The 23,579-nt window shown below is 39.1% G+C and overlaps 1 protein-coding gene and 1 long non-coding RNA gene across 4 annotated transcripts in view; one reads left to right on the forward strand and one right to left on the reverse strand.

Annotated features, from left to right (window-relative positions):
- The window catches only part of Csgalnact (Chondroitin sulfate N-acetylgalactosaminyltransferase), a 49,835-nt gene extending 40,406 nt beyond the window's left edge, over positions 1–9,429 (reverse strand). For both annotated transcript variants that reach the window (XM_065300277.1, XM_065300278.1), the window contains exon 1: positions 8,952–9,429. The gene's annotated coding sequence lies outside the window, so the exon portion shown is untranslated. The remainder of the gene's footprint in view (positions 1–8,951) is intronic.
- On the forward strand, positions 8–23,285 carry LOC135790209 (uncharacterized). 2 transcript variants are annotated; one of them, XR_010547713.1, is made up of 4 exons: positions 8–97; positions 3,838–3,881; positions 12,853–13,095; positions 23,188–23,285. It is a non-coding gene; the product is annotated as an uncharacterized lncRNA (long non-coding RNA). The 2 variants fall into 2 exon arrangements; XR_010547714.1 differs by lacking the exon at positions 23,188–23,285 and adding an exon at positions 20,724–21,563.
- Positions 23,286–23,579: the final 294 nt, after the last annotated feature.

Raw genomic sequence — 23,579 nt, forward strand, 5'->3', positions numbered from 1 at the left:
TTGCATATAGTCAGAGTCTGCAAAGTGATTTCTAATCGACGCATCGATCGCAACTAAAAATCGTGTTTTCACCATGAAAATCACCAAAGTCAGCATCGTGAGTACTAAATATCGTTAAATCCATATATTATTTTGTATTTGCGTGATAATTTCAACCGCCCACTGCTCTGATTGCAACATAATCGTAAGATTTCTATGGATATAGATTTCAACCCAACTAACCTCACAATCCTGAAACAACCTTGGGTGATTTCAGCGCTTGTTCGATTTGTTATCCTTCGTCGCCGGATTTAATGTTTGTCAATAATTGAAAATCGACATCGGTTTCAATTATCGGATCTGATCAACAATGCGGGTTTACATTTACACATTTTCTATTATTGTTAGCGGCAAGGAACAATCACGAACAAATACGAATGGAAAAAAGTTGAAAAATGTAATATTCATGCCCTGCGGCATGATATAATATTAGTTTCTGGTATTAGAATAGCAGCCATTTAGCTTCTCAGGGGTTCGCTTAAATCAAATCGCGTTAAGTTGGTAGTTAAGTGCACCGCAGCGACGCCTGCCTCAACCGCACCAGTTGTAAACGAGAAACGCAAGCACGAAAGTTCCCCGGAAAGCTTTTTGCTTCCATTGCGCAATCCCCCCTACGTTTATGTGAAATATTCAGCTCGGTATTGAAAAGCCATGTAAGCCTCACACTACCAGCTTGTAAGATTAACCACGAACATAGGAGAGCACAAAAGCCCTGCGGTGTTGGGAGTCTGCTGGCTTCCTCAAGTTTAGATACATTTTTAGATAATTGTATCGACTTTAGATTTACAGTTTGTGCATGGTCGCGTTCGCGGCAGGTGTGAGCGCGAGTCGCAAAAACAAATAAACCAAATCGGGCAGAAAACAGAAGCTGGCCGGAAGTTGGCGCTAACACCCGGGGCCGCCGATGCCGAAAGCGGCAAACCGGATGAAGTTGAAACAGGAATTTAGATGTTACTGCATCGCAAATACTCCGGCAAGATTAACCATGGCTTTCGTGTGTAAGCTGAACCAACAAACTACAAGTAGATTTCGAGCTCGGTTCGGTTGCATAAACATTCTAAACCAACACCGAACAAAGAACTAAAACTACCCGGTCGGGACACCGGCAAAAAATCACGCCTAAAAAATATTTAATTGAATCATCGAAGGTCCTTTTTGTACGAAAATGTCTTCGAATCCAAACAGTCCTAATTCAATTTTCGGAAATATAATATATTCCAGCGCACGGCGAACGGAGGAAAAAAACGTGTAAAAGATGGAAAGAAATGCGCGGAATATTAAAAAACATCGCAGGATACGAAAAGATGAGTGTAAAGCAATGTTGCGAGCCACGTAGAAACAGAATGGGCTCACACAGATAAAGGGATGAAATAAAATTTAAAAGTATAATTTAATCGCCGACGATACATGTGCCCCGGCGAAGACAAGGCCCCGGCGAAAATTGTGTAGGCAATTTTTTCGTCATCGTTTCGCCATTTTCGGTAAATTTTTATATCTGGTTTGAATATCTTTTCCTGCGCCCGCATCTTTTATTTATATTTATGCCCGGCGAGTTGCTTTAACTTTATTAAAAATAGCTAAGATTTCGCTTAGGAAAAAAGTTTATCCGGAGATAGATGAACATTCATACGGATCATCAGTTTTTTCTTATTTTTTTTTCGGAAAGACGTTTTGGATGAACGCGTCTCGATGATATTTATTTTATCGACAAGTAAGTACAAGTGGTTCGTTACACTCGATCAATCTCCAATTCCCTGGAGTGCGCTAGCAATTTGTTTACGTCGCTACGTATGTTATTCCGTTTCCCTTTTTGGGGAGAAGAAGACTCGAGGTTTTTTTTCTGCTGAGGAATGCATACGACTGCTCAATTTGGTTCGGAAGTTGCGAGTTGCGATTTTCTTCGACCAATATCATCAATATTGAGGAGCGCGGAGCAGGCACACGCGGAAGAATGGCCCGGCTTGCAATCTTCGGGATATGTAAAAACCTGAACGAGGCAATTAGGGATAACTGCCATTACTTTTCTACGGCAGGGTTAGGATCATCATTACAGGTGATATTGGATTGATTTTCTCCAAATGCAATATTTCTGCTGGCTCGGTAAAGGTATTTTTGGAGGATTTTAATTTCCGGTTATGTTTTATCACTTTTCGAGGGTTTTGTGATTTAAACCTTTGAAAAATTAAATTTACGCTGAGATTTAGCGGTTTTTCAAGTTGTGTGATGCAAAAACACATTTTGCAATTTCCGATACATCTGCCGGCAATTCCGTCGTGGGTCAAAAGACCTAAACAAACAAATTAGTTTGGCCGCAGCCGCGTATTGCGTTTTCGGACACACGAAGTGAAACGTTTCGCCGCCACCGCGCCCGCCGCCCGCCTTCGTGTTTATAGAACTGTGTGCCTGTTTGGGGGGGTGTGGACAAAGCCGCAACAAGCTACACGGTAAATACGGCGAATACGAATGCGCGTGCAAACAGCGCTGAGCAAAGTTTGCGTACCGGTCCTACGCGCGTTAGAGAGTGCAGCAAATCAGACGCGAAAACAAATATGGCACCCGCGCTAATATTGACAGCCCAATGAATACCAAACACACTGCGCATACGAAACTCTTGTCATAATGAAATATTACTGGTCATTCAATGCGAATGCAACATTTGCCTATTATGACACCTAAAACCTGCTAAAATAAAGTTTTATTAACTTATTGTCCTCATGTCCGGCGTACTCTAAGGAAATAAAAACGCTGCGAAATTAATCTGGCCGACCTGGAAGCTGGGAATAGAAACAAATCTACAGTGTCGCATCCTCGGTGCGCGTGTAACTCATTTCGCACAACAACCTGCTACTTGGGAGTAGGTCCTGGTTGTTGCCGAGGGCGCGCTGTAACCTACCCGCCGTTATGCGGTAAATTAAGTCCGACGCATACGTTATGCTGATGCGCGTTTCCATCCCCGGCGACGTTTTCATACTAAATGTGACGCACCGCAAAAGGAAAAGAACATTTCACACACACAGTAGTCGGGTAGTGCAAGTGTTGATATTAATCCAGGCGCCCTTTCATCTTTATCCGCTCTTCACCCTTTTGTCACATCACGTCGTATTTAATCGTGCATCCCTTACATTTACGCGCGGAAGGAGAATAGAGTTGCTTGTCAACAAAGGCGACAAATCCTAGCGTGTTGGTTGTGTGGTGGTAAGTTTCTGTTTCTTTCCTGCGGTCGAATAATGTTTGTAATGGCGGTGGTCGGGTAAGAAATGAACATGAGCAAATGTAGGAAAGTCTATTTAAAGTCTACCCCCGCATACGTTATGCAATAACGCGTTGTGTAATACGCCGCCCCCGCACACACCCAAGGACACTTGCCGGGCAGGACACAAACCAATTTCAACTATTCCGCAACTCTCGCAATTTGCTCCGGCGCGCCGCCACGCGTGAATTACTTAACAGGAGTTTGTCCAGGCTTTCAGTGTAATTTCATGAATGCAATGAATGAAATCATCACACGTGTCATTAATGAGTAATGAGATTGGGCAAAAATGTGCGCGCGCTCAAAGCCTAATGCTATCTGTCATATTGTAATTTTGCACTTTCTACTCTCTTGACATTCCCGGGGTGCTTCAGGATTCTCTAGAGCAAGTTTGTGGACGTATATCATTACCCGAGCGCCGCGTTCTTCTCATATATCATCATACCGTGCACGCATTCCTAATTTTCCACTGGTTTCACTTCCTTAAACGTCCTTGAAAGTTTATTTCTTGAGTGTTCATTTTTATAACACCCTGTTTATTTTTTCAGGGGTTGGATGTTTGGTTGCCCAGAAAAACAACGACGTTATCACTGTAAGTACCAAATTTATATTTTATTTATTATTCATTGATTGTTATTGTAATGTAGAATTTGCACAAAGCAAAAAAAAATCGCGTTTTTTTGAGTTTGCATACATGTCAGACAATTTTCTTCTCCTCCGGCTTGGATGTAGCTTGTTTATTTTCTAATAAAACTTTTATTAATTCCAGCTCGCAGCGGTAACTGCTCATATATTCTTTGCGTTATATATTTTTTGTTTGCTTTGTGCATTTGATGTGCTTATTTTTTTACATCCGCCTCAGTTTGTTTTCGTTATTTAATTTTTAACGTACGAAGATGTTTTTCTCCCGGCTTTTTCGAGCGCCCTTTGTTTTTGGAGTAAATTTTTACAAAATATAGGAATTGAAATAATAGCGCCATATCTATAAAGTTGGTTCAAGTCGTCCCGAAAAGTGGCAATAAAAGAGTTTACTTTTCATAGCCACCTTGCTCTCTTCATTTCAATTTCAATGTTTTAATACTGAAAACTTCGCACCAGTTCAAAGATTGCGCATAAATTCAAGTGCAATTTACGAAATTGACTTTCTAGTTTCTCGCAAACATTAATAATGTTCGGAACAAGTGTTTCCGCGCTGCGACGCTTTGTAGTTTGCAAAGTGTGAAAAGATAAAAGAAAATAATATAAAGTAAATATAAAAATGTCGATATGGAGCGCCGCAGAAAGTGTGCAAAGAAAATAAGGTGCAATCTAATGGTGCCGGCGATAAAATTTAATGGGCGAAACGTTTTGAGTTCGATACTCAATACAAACAATAAATCGTTGCGGAACGGTCTTCTACACGGCTGGCGGCGGCGGGAGAGTCTTGCTAGACCACAGCAAAGGATTTTCCATGAACAGTTTCCAAGTTTTCACTGGTGCGGCTTTGTTGGAAAATAGATAATACCAAGTGTTTCTAACACAAGAGGCAATCAATTTTACCCAATGTTTAGACACCAAACACGTTAAAATTTTATATTTAAACTATAAAATTGGAAAAATATTTGTTTTACGATAGGTAATAGACACTTACGGGGTTGAAATAATTAATTAGGTTTGTTATTGATAAAAATGACAGTTTTATGGTACATCCTACATTTAACTGTGAGTCTTCCGGCCATCAATAAAGGCTTTAAGCATACGAGTATAGCCCTTCTAAGTGGAAATTGGTAAATGGTAAGTGTTATAAGTAGCCTCGAGAGCGATGAAAGTGGCGGACGCGGAATGCCATCGCCGCCACCGCTACCGCCGCAGTGCTGCACCCGCCAAAAGTGGTAAATGGATGGTGCGCAGCCCAACTCCTGCTACTTTTCGGCGAGAAAATCGTGCGGAAGCAAAATTGTCGATGGTGTTACGCTCATACTCTCATATCTAACCGTTTGTTTGGGATTTTAGTGCTTTTATCTCGTATTTTGGGGCAAATAGCCAATAATCTAACATTTAATAACCAATCCGAGAATATCAACAAAACAAACATTTTTTGAAGATATATGCGCACCTATTTGATAACCATATACATATGTAACATGTACAATATTTGTATGTCGGGGAGAAACGGCGCGGTAAGCAGAAAAAGCAAGAACATGATATATACGACCGACGGGCGAGCCTCCAGGACATTTAATGACGTTCTCGGATGTTTTATTGTTTTAATAAACGCACACGAAACGACTTGCAGGCTTAGTGAATTTGCTGCTGGTGCTTCCGCTTTGTTGACAACTTTTTTTGTCCACAAACACTGATACACTTCAACTTCAAAGGAAAGTTATAACTACAAAAAAAAGTTTTTTGTGAATAATAAATAATTTGCTGCAAATTTATAATCTATAATATAGTTTCAAAAAAAATGGTACGTGTTTTGTTCGTTGAAAATTTAATTTGGTGGCAGTGCATTTACAAGCGTCACGAAATAGAATAACAAAATAAAACAATTGTTCAACACTGAAATGGTCAATATTGCAGGTATTTTGTTTTCAAATAAAATTGCCAACTAAGCCGGTAGATAAATATGTAGGATTTGATTAAAAACGAAAATAAACGTAAAACCAAATGAAACTAATGATCGCCAAATTGAATTTATAAATTGAAAACTATTGTCACGATTTTTTTGTCTCTGAAATCACAATCAGGCTAATAAAAAAATATTCGAATAGTTAATAATTCAATGCGATATTACAACGGTTGTTGAGACAAGTCAAAGTTAATATTATATTAGTTGGTTATGGCTGGCTGGCAAAAAGCTTATAAAGTTATGAACTGTTATGAGGTCTCGCAAAAAAGTGGCAAACTTGCTTCGTCGCTTGCGCTGCCATTTCTTTACTTCTTTACCCGTCCATGTCTGCAGCCGCTTTACGCGTGTACTTGGGCTGGAAGTTGGCCGAAGAAGACACTCGCATGCTGGTACTAGTTGGCCGTTAGCGTTAAGACTATGTAACAGTGAAATAAGTATCAACTTTCGAGTTGCTTCCGAACTTTTGTTCCAACTTTTTCCAGAGTCCTTGCAGGCGAAGTTTTTTGGTTTGTTTTCGGATACGCGCACAGTTCACAAGAGAGATAAAATGGCAAAAGGTAATAAGTGAGGTAATAAACGGTAATAACTATTGTTGTACCTAATAAAAGCACACAATAAAGTCGGAACAACTCAAAACGAAGCACTCGAATAGAAATTTGATTTGATAATATCGAATAACGCTTTATTAGTGGATGATTAGTGTTGGTAAATTGTTTGGTTTAATTTGTAGAGGTTAGAAAATGCAATTATTGAATTACCGGCGGTCGCGACCTCATTTCGCATTTCGTGTTGTGTTATTGCACGTTTTGACCATTCATGTTGGGGGCGGCTGCATGGCTTGGAGAGTGTCCTTGCATATTTCAATTTTGGGTAGCGCTGGAAGTGTGGTTGTGTGTGCACTGAAGCCGAAATGCCGTCGCCCATGTAAATTGGCATTCAAAGCAGAAACTGCGCAAGCTGCAATTGCGAATGAAATTGAACACGGAATTATAATGTAATTTATGTTTATGTTATTCGCAAAAAGTTTTACAACCAAGCGGAGTGGAGAGTAGTACTCGGTTGGTGGTGTGGTATGTAAACGTAAATGTTTGACATGCTTCCAAAAGCACCAAGCAAATGTTTTCATCCAGTACATATTGTTATTTTTGCCAGTTAATTAATTATAACCATTAAAAATAATAAAATTAATTTTTGCACGCAGATGTCACAAATTGCCGGCGGAATTTCAATTTCCGTTGCTTTTCAATATTATGTAATGAAAAACTTTTTTAATACGCATGAAAAAAGTTATTTCCAAACAAAGCCGTAACGAAAAAATATCAAATTTTCCGAATGTAAAATGACGTGTTTGGTGCAATATTCAATTGATTGAATCGGATTATTCATAGCGGGAAAAAAGCGCGCTGCTGAACCGGCAGATTGAAAGATACCCCCCGCGTAAAATAAAATAAAAAAAGACAAAGAAGTGAGGAAAATCAGCGGGCGATAAGAAAACCGAAATCGTGTGACGTGTAGACGCATAAAAGCATTCGAATACAAAAGAAGCAAGGAGCGAAGTGAAAATCTCGAATCTCGGCGCAGAAATAGATGGAAAGTGACAGCCGCAAGAAGTCCGACACTTAAAGACTTAGTTCTGGACTTTTCCACTTATTGTTGGACGGAAAACAAAAGGGAGGACCAGATGCGCTGCCAGATTGTCGTGTTTTTATCGCGCGGATGGGCGAAGAAACCCGTCCGGAATACGGAATTAAAACTATTAAGGCGAACTCATATCTTAATTCATATGAAAATGTAGTTTTGAGGCGGGCGAAACACGAACGGAAGTTATTTCGTATTTCTTGTCGAGAATGCTATTGTTTTGGTGTCTGTCAATTTGGAATTTTCCAATACTTTTCGCATATTTTCCGGTGCTATCCTGCACAGTGAGATGGGAAAAAGTTGAGAGAGAAACCATCCCTTACTTTCATATTTCATATTTTGACGTACCTTATGTTTTTGAAGTTTTTGTTTTTGCGACTGAGGTTGTGCGCGTTTGAGAGAGGTATATTCCGCATTCCTCTCACATGTTTGGTAATTTTATTTTATTTCTTATGCATTCCGCCAATGCATGTGCCAGCATTTCTCGTCTATGATTTTTATAAACTTGGACCACAAAAACATGTATATTGCATTTTTCATACTGCTCGTATAATAAATCTCGTCTTGTACTCGACAAGTGCTTGCCACAGGCCTCACCCTTCAATGTAAAACGATCGATAACTTGGTGATCTTCAAGATACATAAAAGAGTCAAAATGTTAGTTTTTTTCGTTTTTTAAAAAGTGACCTCCTTTAACCTGTCACGTGTAAAAACCAGAAACATTGCGCAATAAAAATACGCTTCTTCAATATTACATATGAAAGATGTGACAAATTGTAAGAAATAAAATGTGACATGCGTGTCACCCGAGCGTACAGCGCTTTTTTGAATGATACGTATATTTCTTTTGAATACAATTGATTCAAATACAAAACATTAAATTTTATTGCCATAGACAGCGTCTTTAAAAGAATGTGTGAATTATTAGCTTGTCATGCATTTGATAAATTCATTGTCCCTGTTTCTTTAGCGCACAAGAAGTGGAAAAGTGTAAAAAAAAGCGCGTAGGCATCCGACCGTGTCGCATAACGCGAAATGATGTTGATAATGTCACAGCAGGAAAATAAAGAGTTTGCGCGACGCGAAATAATAGCTACACGATTTTGTAAACCCCGCGGCTGCATATTAAGCGCAGTAAAAATGCTTTTGGCCTCAAACGCCCATTGAAAATCATCTTCCACTACTTGAATAGTTATAAAATTAATGTTAGATTAACAATTAATTAAACTGTGCGCAAGTGAAGAGCTTTTCATTCCATTCATCATTCACTGCTTTGATAGTTCATTCATATTTTAATAAGACATATTGAATGTGATTCAGCAGACGACGTCTAAAGAGCGTGTTTGATATGCGAAAAGCATTCGCAAATAAAAATGTTCCCTCCGGTTGAGATGAATATTAATTTGATTAACTTACATTAGTTGGTCAGTGAAGTTGGTCCAATGTCAAACATCAGACATTAATGAATCACGTGGTTACTTGTTATTTTGCACATGATGTATTTGTCTATGATAAGTACACATATTGTTATTATTATTAGAGGTTAGTCCGGTGAACGTTTCGCTTGGCCTATATTTGCCTTACATTGCCGTTATCTAATATTAAATCAATTTTTGGCGTTGTCCTTGAACGCGACCGCGCACGATTTCTGTTTTTCCGTGTTTTTTTTTTCTCTCGCTGCTAACGCAGGTTAAAACGAAACATTCTCATCGCACAATAGGATATTATGCGGAAGTAGTTCAATATTTTACTGTAAGAGTTTGTTGTTGATTGTGTTTGATGAGGTTAATCGTGGTGGTTGATTTTCACGAGTTTTAAACCACACGAAATGCGCGAGTTGTGAACCGATCGGCGCGAGCGTCGGCGTGAAACTAGGACCTTTGCACGTCGCCGGCGTCGCGCAAGCTGTGCGGAAAATGCGGGCATGTGCCGCCGCCGACCTCTGCCGCCACCACCACCGCGCAACATCCTTGTCGCATGCAAGAGCGCGCCGGTTTGTGCTTGGAATGAACTCGGCATGCGCGCGATTTTGCCAGGACCTACGCCAACTCGACGGCATGCCACCTCCAGACTCGTTTCTCACCATCTTTAACGCATATGAATGTGTTGCTGCGCGCCCCTGCGCTGCCGGTCATCAGTTGTGCAAAAGATCACTGACCACAATTTTTCGTTTTTTTTTTCTCGTTTTGTTTTTCGCTAATTTAGATCGTAATAATGCGATAAGGCTTTCTCATCACGGGAAAAAGCCAAAACACTTAATTTTAGCATAATCATGAATATTCCTGTGGCATCGCGCGCTTATCTCATTTATATAAAATTGTGTGCACCCTTCAAGCGAATACAGAAAAAACAAACACAACCACTCCTTTTGTTTCCCGATCCGATCTTTGTCACTGGGGTAAACGCCTCGCATTGCAAAACACAATGAGTTGACCCTATTAACTAAATGATGAAATATTCAGCTAGAAAAATAACTGTAATATGCGTCGAGGCAATACTCATAATACACGTAATAAAACCCTCGGTCATTAATCATAAATGCGTTTGACCTAAATTTGCTTTCAATTGTTAGCACGCCCGTCGCCGGCCTGCTAGCGGGGGCAGAAAGTAGGAGAAAAAAAAAACGCGACAGAGATTAGTATTCGTGGCTGATTGTAGCTCGATTATTTGCTCGTTTTCCTTTCGCGCACCCGTGTTACATTACAATTTGCGCCCTAAATTGCGGTAATAATTGAAAGTATGGATTGTTTAAGAGTTTAAGCGACGGTTATGCGGGGGTATTATCATCTTTATTCAAAACAAGTAAAGGACCTTAATGGTACTTGCGTAGTGTTTCGTTGAAGTCGTTAGCCCTCTGCGCGCAGACAGCTTTGCATAGTTTTCTGGCCATAATAACCCTCACCATTGCACCACTTGCAGACCAAATTGCTTCTGGAGTTTCCCACTTTTCGTATTCTTAGCTTTGAATGTTTGGATAAAGGCTCGGAGCTTATACTTGATATTACACCCTGTATATACCGGGCTGCGTGGTTGTTATAACCAATCATGTTGGAGCTTTTAAGTGGTTCTCCTTGTACTTCCGCCAACATTTAAGAAGGTGTTGTCCCATTAAGGGAGCACTCGGACCCTCTCGAAGGTCTACTAGGCAGGACTCTGGGCTGTCGTATCCTGCGCTTTTAATTACTTCAATTTCACTTTACTGCTTGCGCAAACATCGTCATCGTTTATTAACTGTAAAGTCTATACGCATAGAAAGAAAACTTACAGAAAAAAAACTGTTTTCTTACAATTACTTGTTTATTATTCGAAAAAGTATGTTTTTTTTCTGGCGCCGGGTTCAAATGAAAGCTATGATAAAAAATTTCTAAGAAGTAAAAGCACTCGTGATGAAGTAGCGTAAAGTTTTAATGAACGTCGGATCGGCTAGTGCTTGCCGCCACCCGCCCCGACCTGATGAGATGTGCAGATGAGCGATAAGACAGTTAAGTCTTCCGAAAAACACGAAACATAAAGCATTGCGTGAATGTTACAAAGGATATAATGCACGGCACGGCGGAGAGGACAAGACGGAAGAGATAAATGATTATTGCCGGGTATGCGACGGCGGCGTCAGCAGCAGCGGCGGCAAAAATGAGAAGCGTCGAAATGAGGAATCACTCGGCGTGCATTTTCTTCGCGCTGACGTCGACACGTTTCGGAAAATTGGCATAATTAATCACTTGGGGAAATTAATTAGTTAATTTATTATTTACACAAACCGAGCATAGCGCGAGCGCGTAAAAAAATCGCGAGTTTCTGATTCCAAGAGGGGCGGTGGATGCGCAGAATATAAACGATTTAAATTTGAGTCGTTAAAACTTGCTTCCTGCAATTTCAAGACAATTCTCTCGCAGGGAATTTGTTTACAATTTCCTGGAATGCTACTACGTTATGTTAATGCGACATTTCCTTTATTGCATTCTTTCATTGAATCTTGCAAATCGTCTTTATTGCTTCCTTTAAATGGTCGCCACTAGTGCGGTTGGCGGCAATATAGTTGTTGACAGAAAGACATAGAAGATATAAATGGAGACAATATTCTGAGGACGCGCGTACACACAATCGAAGTATTCCGATGGAAATATTACAATTAATAATATTTGCTGCGTAGGAGGATAAAATTGTTTTTGTGAAACGTGTTTGTACAAACGTAGGAGTTTGTTTTGCGGTGGAGTTGCTTGCCTCGGCGCACATTCGATGGCACAACAAGGAACATAAAGAAAGACCGGATAATGACGATAATTTTGCACAAAAGGGAAGCTCGACGGCGCGGTTGCCTTGTGCCGCGCGGCTAAGTTGCCGTCACTTCCGTGCCATAACGTTTACAAAATGCTTTTATAACTTTTATGAGAGTTTTGTGAGCGCATGCACCCCACCGCCGCCGAAAAACGAGCGCACGATTGCCTCCCGATGGCTCGATGTGACCGAAACACAACGCAAAGCACGCAAAGTTATGCGGTTTGTGCCAACTGCCAGCGCGCGGAGTGCAAAGTTTTCTAATTATTTTCGAAATGCCCCGCCAGGATGACAGCAGAGCGGCAAAAAAGCCGGACGATAAGCGAAATGTAAATATATAAACAATTGCGTCAACACGTAACGTCGTAAATTTTGAATTTCATTTGGGATTCGCGATTATTTACGATAATTCCTTTTGTGACGCACATTGATAATTGTCTTGCGCTGCAATTGAAGCGCACGTAATGAATGTAATTACAAGTGAATTTAACATTTGCAAGATAATTAATTTGAAATAACGAAGACGAAGTACGGGTCGCGCTTGTTATCGACATCTCTTCGACGACTGCGCTTCATTAAAATCAAGACGATGAAATAAATATCGTTGCCGGCTAGTCAGTTCTCTCTCTTAGCGTCCGTCCAGCTTTCCAATTGGAAGGCTTCGTCGATTATATCAAATATTTAATTGGAATTGGATACATGTTGTATTAAATACGGCGATGCTCGTCATTTTCCTTCGCAACCTGCAGACCTCAATTTCGTTACGAGTGCCGCCTGAAAGGTATTAGCAAGTCCTATAATTTAGATTCTAGGATTTCCACAAGGGTGAGCAGGACACTAGACCAGAGCTAGAATTTGTGGTATTTTCATCGCGACCCTAAATTCGAAAGCGGCTTCGTATTCGCATTCGCGCACCCGCTTCCTTTATCTTCAAGAAATTGAATATCCTTGTATCATGTACTAGTGGGCACTGTTATTATAATTTTTCGCATTTGAATATAGATGTATGTATAATACTAACTGTTGAATTAAATCTGTTTAGGTCGAGATAAGATGGGGACGGCATCGCGAGAGAATCAATTCCGGTTTGGCACAATCAAGGATTTGCAGTTTACACAAATTCGAAATTCGAATCTACATTCTAATGCGGATTCAATCCGAGCGAGTAGAGGAGCGTGTCTTCCCTGGACCAATTTCGAATACAAACCGAACTCAAATTGGATACCCACAAGTTTAACTCCTTCGGGAATATTTCCATTTCGATTTGAGCTCGAACTGATTGCAGGTAGGTAAAATTGTAGTCTTTTATTTTTGCAATTATTTCTAGTTGACATAATTATCACTAAATGTCAATTAAATCCATTCGTGCGCCACTCGGAATAATCAATTTAATAATGACAGGCGCAGCGATACATCATTTATGCATAATGTTTGATTCGACTCATTCTTCATCGTCGTGCGCTTTCCAGACCGCCCGGCTGCGCTGGCGAAAGGAATAAATTATCGTTAATAGATTTTTCCCTATACAATCGTTTCGAGTAAACGTGCCTTAAAATACAATCAACTTTTCTGTCGTTGTATGCGCGCCGCCCGCCACTATTGAGTGAAGGTAAGAAGTGAATCGTTTTCTTTTCATTCGCCTGACGAATTTTAACATCGCGCCAGCAATAACAAAGTCCGCTGCGCGCAAATTTGCATACCGTAACGTCCGTAACACAATGTGCTACTCTCTGGCAAAATGAAAGAGACGCTACAACAAGAACAAACGCAAACAACTACGCGAAGAATAAGGAATCTATAAGTAGTAATAAAAACGAAGTTGAAATGAAGGTTTTTTTTATGCTACGCGAGGGCGGAGGGAGTGGATGTGACGTCGCGCACAGGCGGAAGGAAATAAAACGGAAAGAATTTAATTAGAAACTCGAAGATTATTGAGTTGCCTTTGAGCGCGCAGAATTTTTAATAGACCGACCGACGTGAAACAGTTTAAATTGATTTTCATTCCAAGTTGCATTTTTGAAACATTTTTCTATTTTATTTTTACTCGCTTATAAAAAGGCGGCACTAATTGCCTTGGCAAACATATTGCGCAACATTTGTTACTAATGATTCCGGGAGTGTTGCAAACAGATAACAGTTTCCTGGTGTTTCCAACAGTGGTGCTATTGCTTCGAGCTTGTGTTTTTTTCGTTTTTTGTTCATTATCCTCGTTTTGTAATCGTTTTTAAGGTAACATCTTACGGCTGAGCTTAACGCGTCCGAAGCTCTGCGCCAATGGGCCAACCGTTGACTATTATGAAACCGTTGCAATCGCGCCGCCGCTGCCGCCTCGGCAATAAATTGCGTTTTGATTTACAGTCCGAGCGCGTTTTCTCCACTTTTGCAGCATTCTGGCGCGGTTGCAGTTTTCGGTTCGCCGGTCTGCTCTCGGCGGAGCAGACGTTAACGCGCGCCGCACGTTCTACATTGCCGCCACCGCCGTCGCCGTTGCCGTCACCCGCTTTCCTAACAGTTCTAACACTTCCGCATTACTCGTATTAGCCGTTGTAGCGTGTCGGCGATGAAACTATGCACCGGCCGTGTGCGCACTGGTGCAGATACATAGTTCTTCTCTGCTTTGGGTCTTTTTCCACCAGACGCCGCAATTAAAAAAGCCATTAGGCGTTGGCCGTGTGCCGCAGCTAAGTAAAAACGACAGTGTAATAAGGATGAATAAAATACACACCGTGCGGCGGATAATTAAAAACTATTTCAGAAATCGCGGTCCGAAAATTGCTTGGAATTTGGCACCAGTTCAAATATTGATACGATTTGCGGTGCGAGAGAGGGTCGGGGTATATAAAATTTAATTTGATTCAAAATTAATTGTTGATTTACGCAGATGCCCGGACTGATTGATTTTGGTTGGCAAACGGTGTTTGCGTAGGTTATTACAAATCGTACCGTGTGTTTGGCTACAGGGAAAAACCTGCACGTCATTATCAATTGGCTTACGAATCATAACATTTGAATGGATTTGTTATACCACACAATTCACTTTGTGCCACTAGCGCACGCGTTTGTTCATATATTCACTTATTTAGCACTGTTTTAACAGCGAATCCGCGCACAAAGCCAACACCGATGCAAGCCTACAATTGCCCCAATTGATTTTCTATAGCTTTCCGATTCAGTGAACCCTTTTGGTTGTCGCGCGGCGATGAAATAACGCGCAACCGGCGACCGACCGCCGCAGGGATAAATGATTTTTGTCAATTAATTATGGAAGTCGATGACGATGCTGTGGCAGTGCGCCAGAAGATACGCCGGTATTGGCAATTGTTGTAGGCGTATTGTTTTGCGACGCCGGGGTTGAAAGTTGTTTCCAATTCGGTGTGCCTATTATCGGAAATGGGCGCACAAGGAAACACCGCCCAACAATGTGCGCGAATAAAGAACTCGTTGCACAATAGGGCAAATAATCGAATGCCCAATGTTAAATGTGAAGTGTCAAAAGGGCGACAAACGGACAATTGAAATTAATTATGGCCAGCAAAAATATTATACTGTAGTTGATAAATTATTTAATAATATTCTCGTAATCAGCGTTATTTCTAACCGGAATGACAGTAACATGGCAAAGTTTTAACATCGCCCGTCGTTTAAATAGCCTATCTGATAGAGATTGGTCTGTAGATTAAGACGCTGCGATCAGATCTTAATTATCTCTTTTAGTTTACGAGATATTCGCGATTGAATAAAATGGGCAAAAATTGCAAAATGTCACTTTTTAGCACTTTTAGTCGCGTTTTTCGACCTTTTACTGTAGGAAATATAATTATTTTATATTTTTATCTGATAGAGAATCTTCCAATCTTTCATAATCAACAATTCGTTGGTAGCTATCTCTTTTAGTTTAAGAGATATGAATTTTTGAAAATCGTCGAAAAAAAGTATCAAGCACCCCCCCTTGGCAATTTTTTCTTAAGACTTAAAATTTCATCTCTCAGATTTCCACTTTAAATAGCCTATCTGATAGAGATTGGTCTGTAGATTAAGACGCTGCGATCAGATCTTAATTATCTCTTTTAGTTTACGAGATATTCGCGATTGAATAAAATGGGCAAAAATTGCAAAATGTCACTTTTTAGCACTTTTAGTCGCGTTTTTCGACCTTTTACTGTAGGAAATATAATTATTTTATATTTTTGTCTGATAGAGAATCTTCCAATCTTTCATAATCAACAATTCGTTAGTAGCTATCTCTTTTAGTTTAAGAGATATGAATTTTTGAAAATCGTCGAAAAAAAGTATCAAGCACCCCCCCTTGGCAATTTTTTCTTAAGACTTAAAATTTCATCTCTCAGATTTCCACTTTAAATAGCCTATCTGATAGAGATTGGTCTGTAGATTAAGACGCTGCGATCAGATCTTAATTATCTCTTTTAGTTTACGAGATATTCGCGATTGAATAAAATGGGCAAAAATTGCAAAATGTCACTTTTTAGCACTTTTAGTCGCGTTTTTCGACCTTTTACTGTAGGAAATATAATTATTTTATATTTTTGTCTGATAGAGAATCTTCCAATCTTTCATAATCAACAATTCGTTAGTAGCTATCTCTTTTAGTTTAAGAGATATGAATTTTTGAAAATCGTCGAAAAAAAGTATCAAGCACCCCCCCTTGGCAATTTTTTCTTAAGACTTAAAATTTCATCTCTCAGATTTCCACTTTAAATAGCCTATCTGATAGAGATTGGTCTGTAGATTAAGACGCTGCGATCAGATCTTAATTATCTCTTTTAGTTTACGAGATATTCGCGATTGAATAAAATGGGCAAAAATTGCAAAATGTCACTTTTTAGCACTTTTAGTCGCGTTTTTCGACCTTTTACTGTAGGAAATATAATTATTTTATATTTTTGTCTGATAGAGAATCTTCCAATCTTTCATAATCAACAATTCGTTAGTAGCTATCTCTTTTAGTTTAAGAGATATGAATTTTTGAAAATCGTCGAAAAAAAGTATCAAGCACCCCCCCTTGGCAATTTTTTCTTAAGACTTAAAATTTCATCTCTCAGATTTCCACTTTAAATAGCCTATCTGATAGAGATTGGTCTGTAGATTAAGACGCTGCGATCAGATCTTAATTATCTCTTTTAGTTTACGAGATATTCGCGATTGAATAAAATGGGCAAAAATTGCAAAATGTCACTTTTTAGCACTTTTAGTCGCGTTTTTCGACCTTTTACTGTAGGAAATATAATTATTTTATATTTTTGTCTGATAGAGAATCTTCCAATCTTTCATAATCAACAATTCGTTAGTAGCTATCTCTTTTAGTTTAAGAGATATGAATTTTTGAAAATCGTCGAAAAAAAGTATCAAGCACCCCCCCTTGGCAATTTTTTCTTAAGACTTAAAATTTCATCTCTCAGATTTCCACTTTAAATAGCCTATCTGATAGAGATTGGTCTGTAGATTAAGACGCTGCGATCAGATCTTAATTATCTCTTTTAGTTTACGAGATATTCGCGATTGAATAAAATGGGCAAAAATTGCAAAATGTCACTTTTTAGCACTTTTAGTCGCGTTTTTCGACCTTTTACTGTAGGAAATATAATTATTTTATATTTTTGTCTGATAGAGAATCTTCCAATCTTTCATAATCAACAATTCGTTAGTAGCTATCTCTTTTAGTTTAAGAGATATGAATTTTTGAAAATCGTCGAAAAAAAGTATCAAGCACCCCCCCTTGGCAATTTTTTCTTAAGACTTAAAATTTCATCTCTCAGATTTCCACTTTAAATAGCCTATCTGATAGAGATTGGTCTGTAGATTAAGACGCTGCGATCAGATCTTAATTATCTCTTTTAGTTTACGAGATATTCGCGATTGAATAAAATGGGCAAAAATTGCAAAATGTCACTTTTTAGCACTTTTAGTCGCGTTTTTCGACCTTTTACTGTAGGAAATATAATTATTTTATATTTTTGTCTGATAGAGAATCTTCCAATCTTTCATAATCAACAATTCGTTAGTAGCTATCTCTTTTAGTTTAAGAGATATGAATTTTTGAAAATCGTCGAAAAAAAGTATCAAGCACCCCCCCTTGGCAATTTTTTCTTAAGACTTAAAATTTCATCTCTCAGATTTCCACTTTAAATAGCCTATCTGATAGAGATTGGTCTGTAGATTAAGACGCTGCGATCAGATCTTAATTATCTCTTTTAGTTTACGAGATATTCGCGATTGAATAAAATGGGCAAAAATTGCAAAATGTCACTTTTTAGCACTTTTAGTCGCGTTTTTCGACCTTTTACTGTAGGAAATATAATTATTTTATATTTTTGTCTGATAGAGAATCTTCCAATCTTTCATAATCAACAATTCGTTAGTAGCTATCTCTTTTAGTTTAAGAGATATGAATTTTTGAAAATCGTCGAAAAAAAGTATCAAGCACCCCCCCTTGGCAATTTTTTCTTAAGACTTAAAATTTCATCTCTCAGATTTCCACTTTAAATAGCCTATCTGATAGAGATTGGTCTGTAGATTAAGACGCTGCGATCAGATCTTAATTATCTCTTTTAGTTTACGAGATATTCGCGATTGAATAAAATGGGCAAAAATTGCAAAATGTCACTTTTTAGCACTTTTAGTCGCGTTTTTCGAATCTTCCAATCTTTCATAATCAACAATTCGTTAGTAGCTATCTCTTTTAGTTTAAGAGATATGAATTTTTGAAAATCGTCGAAAAAAAGTATCAAGCACCCCCCCTTGGCAATTTTTTCTTAAGACTTAAAATTTCATCTCTCAGATTTCCACTTTAAATAGCCTATCTGATAGAGATTGGTCTGTAGATTAAGACGCTGCGATCAGATCTTAATTATCTCTTTTAGTTTACGAGATATTCGCGATTGAATAAAATGGGCAAAAATTGCAAAATGTCACTTTTTAGCACTTTTAGTCGCGTTTTTCGAATCTTCCAATCTTTCATAATCAACAATTCGTTAGTAGCTATCTCTTTTAGTTTGAGAGATATGAATTTTTGAAAATCGTCGAAAAAAAGTATCAAGGCTATCTCTTTTAGTGTTCTTTTTTTGTTATTGTAGAAGAAGAGTCATTTAAACAATACGCATTTGACACCCCTCGAATTCGGACGGGAACACCCTTAAAATTGGCTTCAAAATTAAGCAATTTTCAATATTTTTCCTGTTTTGTCGTGGAAATTGGCTCATATCTCGGGAACGGTTGGCGTTATTGAGGTGTTCTTTTTTTGTTATTGTAGAAGAAGAGTCATTTTAAACGATACGCGTTTGACACCCCCGGAATTCGGTCGGGAACACCCTCAAAATTGGCTGCAAAATTAAGCAATTTTCAATATTTTTCATGTTTTGTCGTGGAAATTGGCTCATATCTCGGGAACGGTTTGCGTTATTGGGGTGTTCTTTTTTTGTTATTGTAGAAGAAGAGTCATTTTAAACAATACGCGTTTGACACCCCTCGAATTCGGACGGGAACACCCTTAAAATTGGCTTCAAAATTAAGCAATTTTCAATATTTTTTCTGTTTTGTCGTGGAAATTGGCTCATATCACGGAAACGGTTGGCGTTATTGAGGTGTTTTTTTTTGTTATTTTAGAAGAAGAGTCATTTTAAACGATACGCGTTTGACACCCCCCGAATTCGGACGGGAACACCCTTAAAATTGGCTTCAAAATTAAGCAATTTTCAATATTTTTTCTGTTTTGTCGTGGAAAGTGGCTCATATCTCGGGAACGGTTGGCGTTATTGAGGTGTTTTTTTTTGTTTTTTTAGGAGAAGAGTCATTTTAAACGATACGCGTTTGACACCCCCCGAATTCGGACGGGAACACCCTCAAAATTGGCTTCAAAATTAAGCAATTTTCAATATTTTTCATGTTTTGTCGTGAAAATTGGCTCATATCTCGGGAACGGTGTGCGTTCTTGGGGTGTTCTTTTTTTGTTATTGTAGAAGAAGAGTTATTTTAAACGATACGCGTTTGACACCCCCCGAATTCCGACGGGAACACACTTAAAATTGGCTTCAAAATTAGACAATTTTCAATATTTTTCATGTTTTGTCGTGGATATTGGCTCATATCTCGGGAACGGTTTGTGTTATTGGGGTGTTCTTTTTTTGTTATTGTAGAAGAAGAGTCATTTTAAATGATACGCATAATACGTAATTTATTTCGGTCGATTTTTTTCGTTCAAAATTTTTTCGGTCTAATTTGTTTGTTCAATTTTTTTCGGTCGAATTTCTTTGTTTAATTTTTTTCGGTTGATTTTTTTTGTTTAAATTTTTTCGGTCGAATTTTTTTGTTTAATTTTTTCACTGGAACTTTTTTACTTAAAATTTTTCGTTCGATTTTTTTTGTTCAAATTTTTTCGCTCGAAAAACGGTCGAACTTTTTTACTTAAAATTTTTCGTTCGAATTTTTAGTTAAAATTTTTTCGGTCCAAAAACGGTCGCACTTTTTTACTTAAAATTTTTTCGGTCCAAGAATAGTTCGAATAGTAGGTCGAACTATTTTATTTGAATGTTTTTCGATCGAAGAACAAGTTCGAATTATTTGGCGATTATGTCAAGAACAAAAAGGTCTATGAAAAACGAATGCATTTTTCACTAAGATTGTAAATAGGGTTAATGTTATCAAAAAAGGTGTAGAATTACATTATCTATCTGGTTTCCGATTTAAAATTTTATCGAAATTAATAATTCCATGCATAGTACGAGTACAGTTCTATTCATGCTCTGCACTACCACACTGAAAGTGTCAGTGTTTACAAACATGTTTTTCTTATCTCGTGCAATTTTTGTGCGATCGCCACGCGGTTGGCTTGCTCGTACCACGTTAGTCTCATTTTTGTCGTGAGATGATCTGCACGTACATTTTCTTTATTATTCTTAGGTTTCTAAATGCTTCATCGATTGTGCGCGATTGATGTGCGGCGTTCGTACTACACGGATTGTACATACTCAGAGGTTAAGCGTGAGTGATGTTCCGTCGGTCGCCGTATTATACGCGTATTTCATCGGTTCTACAATGTGCATAATTAAGGTCTACAACTTATTGGATATACCAAAACGCAATAATTTATTTTGCATCAAGGTATGTTCTCGCATTTCCTCAGCCATTTGAAAATTAAACCCATTATTGACTTTACTTGTTTGCACTTTTCCAATTGTTTTACATAATTCAAAATAAAATTCTGATGTGTGCTTTAATTTTTTTTGTTTTGGATTTCGAAAGTAAATTAAATTCTGAATGCAGTAACACAATTATAGATTAAAGCCCTATTGACGTGTAAAAACCAATTTTTGTATTAAAAATGCAAATTGTATCAAACTAATTGACATTGATATACCTATACATAAATAATCAAAGTATATAATACTTCAATTATCTACCTGGTGTCCCCAACTAAAGCCGGCGGGCTGACAATTCTCTTTCCTCCTTAGTCGGTCGTGCGCGATGGTGTCGTGAGCACGTGTTTTGTTTGTGAGTATATTACTCACGTCGATATTAGTAGACAATTTGAATTTGAGAATGTGTGGCTTACAGTTATTGAATTGTCGCGCATAGAATCGGATATTGAGTGACTTATCCTAATATTTGTGGCTGCCGTCGGATACCGTCCCCTTGATAATACGTCGAATTGGTATTATTAATTATTTATTCAACGGTTAATTAGTTCAAATAAGCAACCTTTCTTACTATGAAATTATATGAAAAGTCTGTTGCTAGCGGAAGGACACTAGTTTATTTCAAAATCTCTCCCAAGACAGTTGCGACATAATCCTTGTTCTTGGACGATATGATTTCGATGTTGCTTTGGATGCGGTTCTTCACCTGCAGATACTCACGAAATAGTTCGTTGTGGGTTGCTGCGTCAAACGGTAGATTGGCGGTAACGATCGCTAGTTGGGTTTGGGTAATCATGGTCCAATTCTGATCCAATTGGTGCATCCAAGCATCTGCTTCGTAATGGGGAATACTTGTGAGTCTGCTGGATTGATCAATGAGTGTTCTAAAGTTGTCGATAAGATTTCTATATCCAATGAGTTCGGGCGGGTCATTGGTAGTTAGTTCGTCAGTGGTCGATGCTCGTTCGTGCGCCGTGGCAGCGATTCGGCGTAACACTTCTTCGTACTTTGTTCGGAGTTTATCATAGAAGGCGTCTCTATGATAGGTATGTGTTGATATCTTGTGGGCGAGACACCGCTCATGGTTCATCTGGATTTGGTTCCATACCTTCTCTAGTTCAACTTGGGCTAATTTGACTTTGTTTCTTGTTACGTTGGATTTTGATATTTCGGTTAAAATCTTTCCTAGCTCTTGGCCTCGCATTTCTTGCTCCAGGGCGAGGCTGTTCAGCTGCTCCATCGCAGCGGTTGTTGCCATTGTGTTTTTCTCTTTTCACTTACAGGTTCCTCTCGTGCGGAGGTGGTAAGGTGCTCGTTTCGGTTCGGCGTAGTCCTGCTCGTGCGGCAGAATTGAAGATCTCTCGGGCGGAGATGGTTGGCTCTTGGGCGAAGTGATGAAGGGTTTGTTGTTGGTTGTCTCTCGTGCGGAGGCGGTAAGGTGCGCGTTTCGGTTCAGCGTAGTCCTGCTCGTGCGTCAGAATTGAAGATCTCTCGGGCGGAGATGGTTGGCTCTTGGGCGAAGTGATGGAGATTTTGTGGTTGGTTGTCTCTCGTGCGGAGACGGTAAGGTGCTTGTTTCGGTTCAGCGTAGTCCGGCTCGTGCGGCGGAATTGAAGATCTCTCGTGCGGAGATGGTTGGCTCTTGGGCGAAGTTATGGAGGTTTGTCGTTGGTTGTCTCTCGTGCGGAGGCGGTAAGGTGCGCGTTTCGATTCAGCGCAGTCCTGCTCGTGCGTCAGGATTGAAGATCTCTCGTGCGGAGATGGTAGGCTCTTGGGCGAAGTGATGAAAGGGTTTGTTGTTGGTTGTCTCTCGTGCGGAGGCGGTAAGGTGTTTGTTTCGGGTCAGCGTAGTCCTGCTCGTGCGGCGGGATTGAAGATCTCTCGGGCGGAGATGGTAGATCCTTGGGTGGGTTGTAAGGCCACCGAGGTTGATGTCCGGGTAGGCTTTGGCTCCGTGGACGTTTGCGGCCGGTTTAGCCGTTGAAGATGAATGAAAGACTTTGCGCTGTTGGTGGCGAAGTCCTAGTTCTCCACGGGTTGTAAGTCCGTGAAGATGGTGTGGCTTCTCGCTGTTGTGGAGAAGATCCGGTTCGAAGGACCAATGTGCACGCGGTGGTGCGAGTGGAGCGTGGTAGCTAACAAGGACAATTAAGTGAATGACGTTAATGCAAATTACAACTAACGTATTCATTTATTTTAATATTTATTTGTTTTTATTTATTGTGTAGTGAAACCATTTACCGTGAATTAAACTGGCCAAGCAATTACAATTACAAAGTACTTTCTTGATTGTATGAATTCCAATAAAAGATAATTTAATATAATACATGAACGCTTATTTATTTTGGTATCCTCTTTGTTGTTTTCAGGAATCGTACAAAAATAACATTTGGTTTAAGCTTCATGTGTGCGTGACATAAGTGTTGTTCTTTTTAAAACATGAATAAAAGTGCAAGATTTATACCTGAAACGAATAAGCTTTGATATGAGAGCTCGGTGGCTCAGGTGGCATGTGCATACGTTAGCATGCTAGGGATTCATGGTTCATGGTTCGAATCTCAGTTGTAGGAAGCAGTTTTATTAAATAATAAGAAATTTAAGAATTGTGGGTTGCATACCA

Source organism: Atheta coriaria, unplaced genomic scaffold (assembly GCF_025399875.1).
Source record: "Atheta coriaria isolate IRGN ID8LTWV9N9 unplaced genomic scaffold, Caltech_Dcor_3.1 hic_scaffold_4_pilon, whole genome shotgun sequence".
NCBI lineage: Eukaryota > Metazoa > Arthropoda > Insecta > Coleoptera > Staphylinidae > Dalotia > Dalotia coriaria.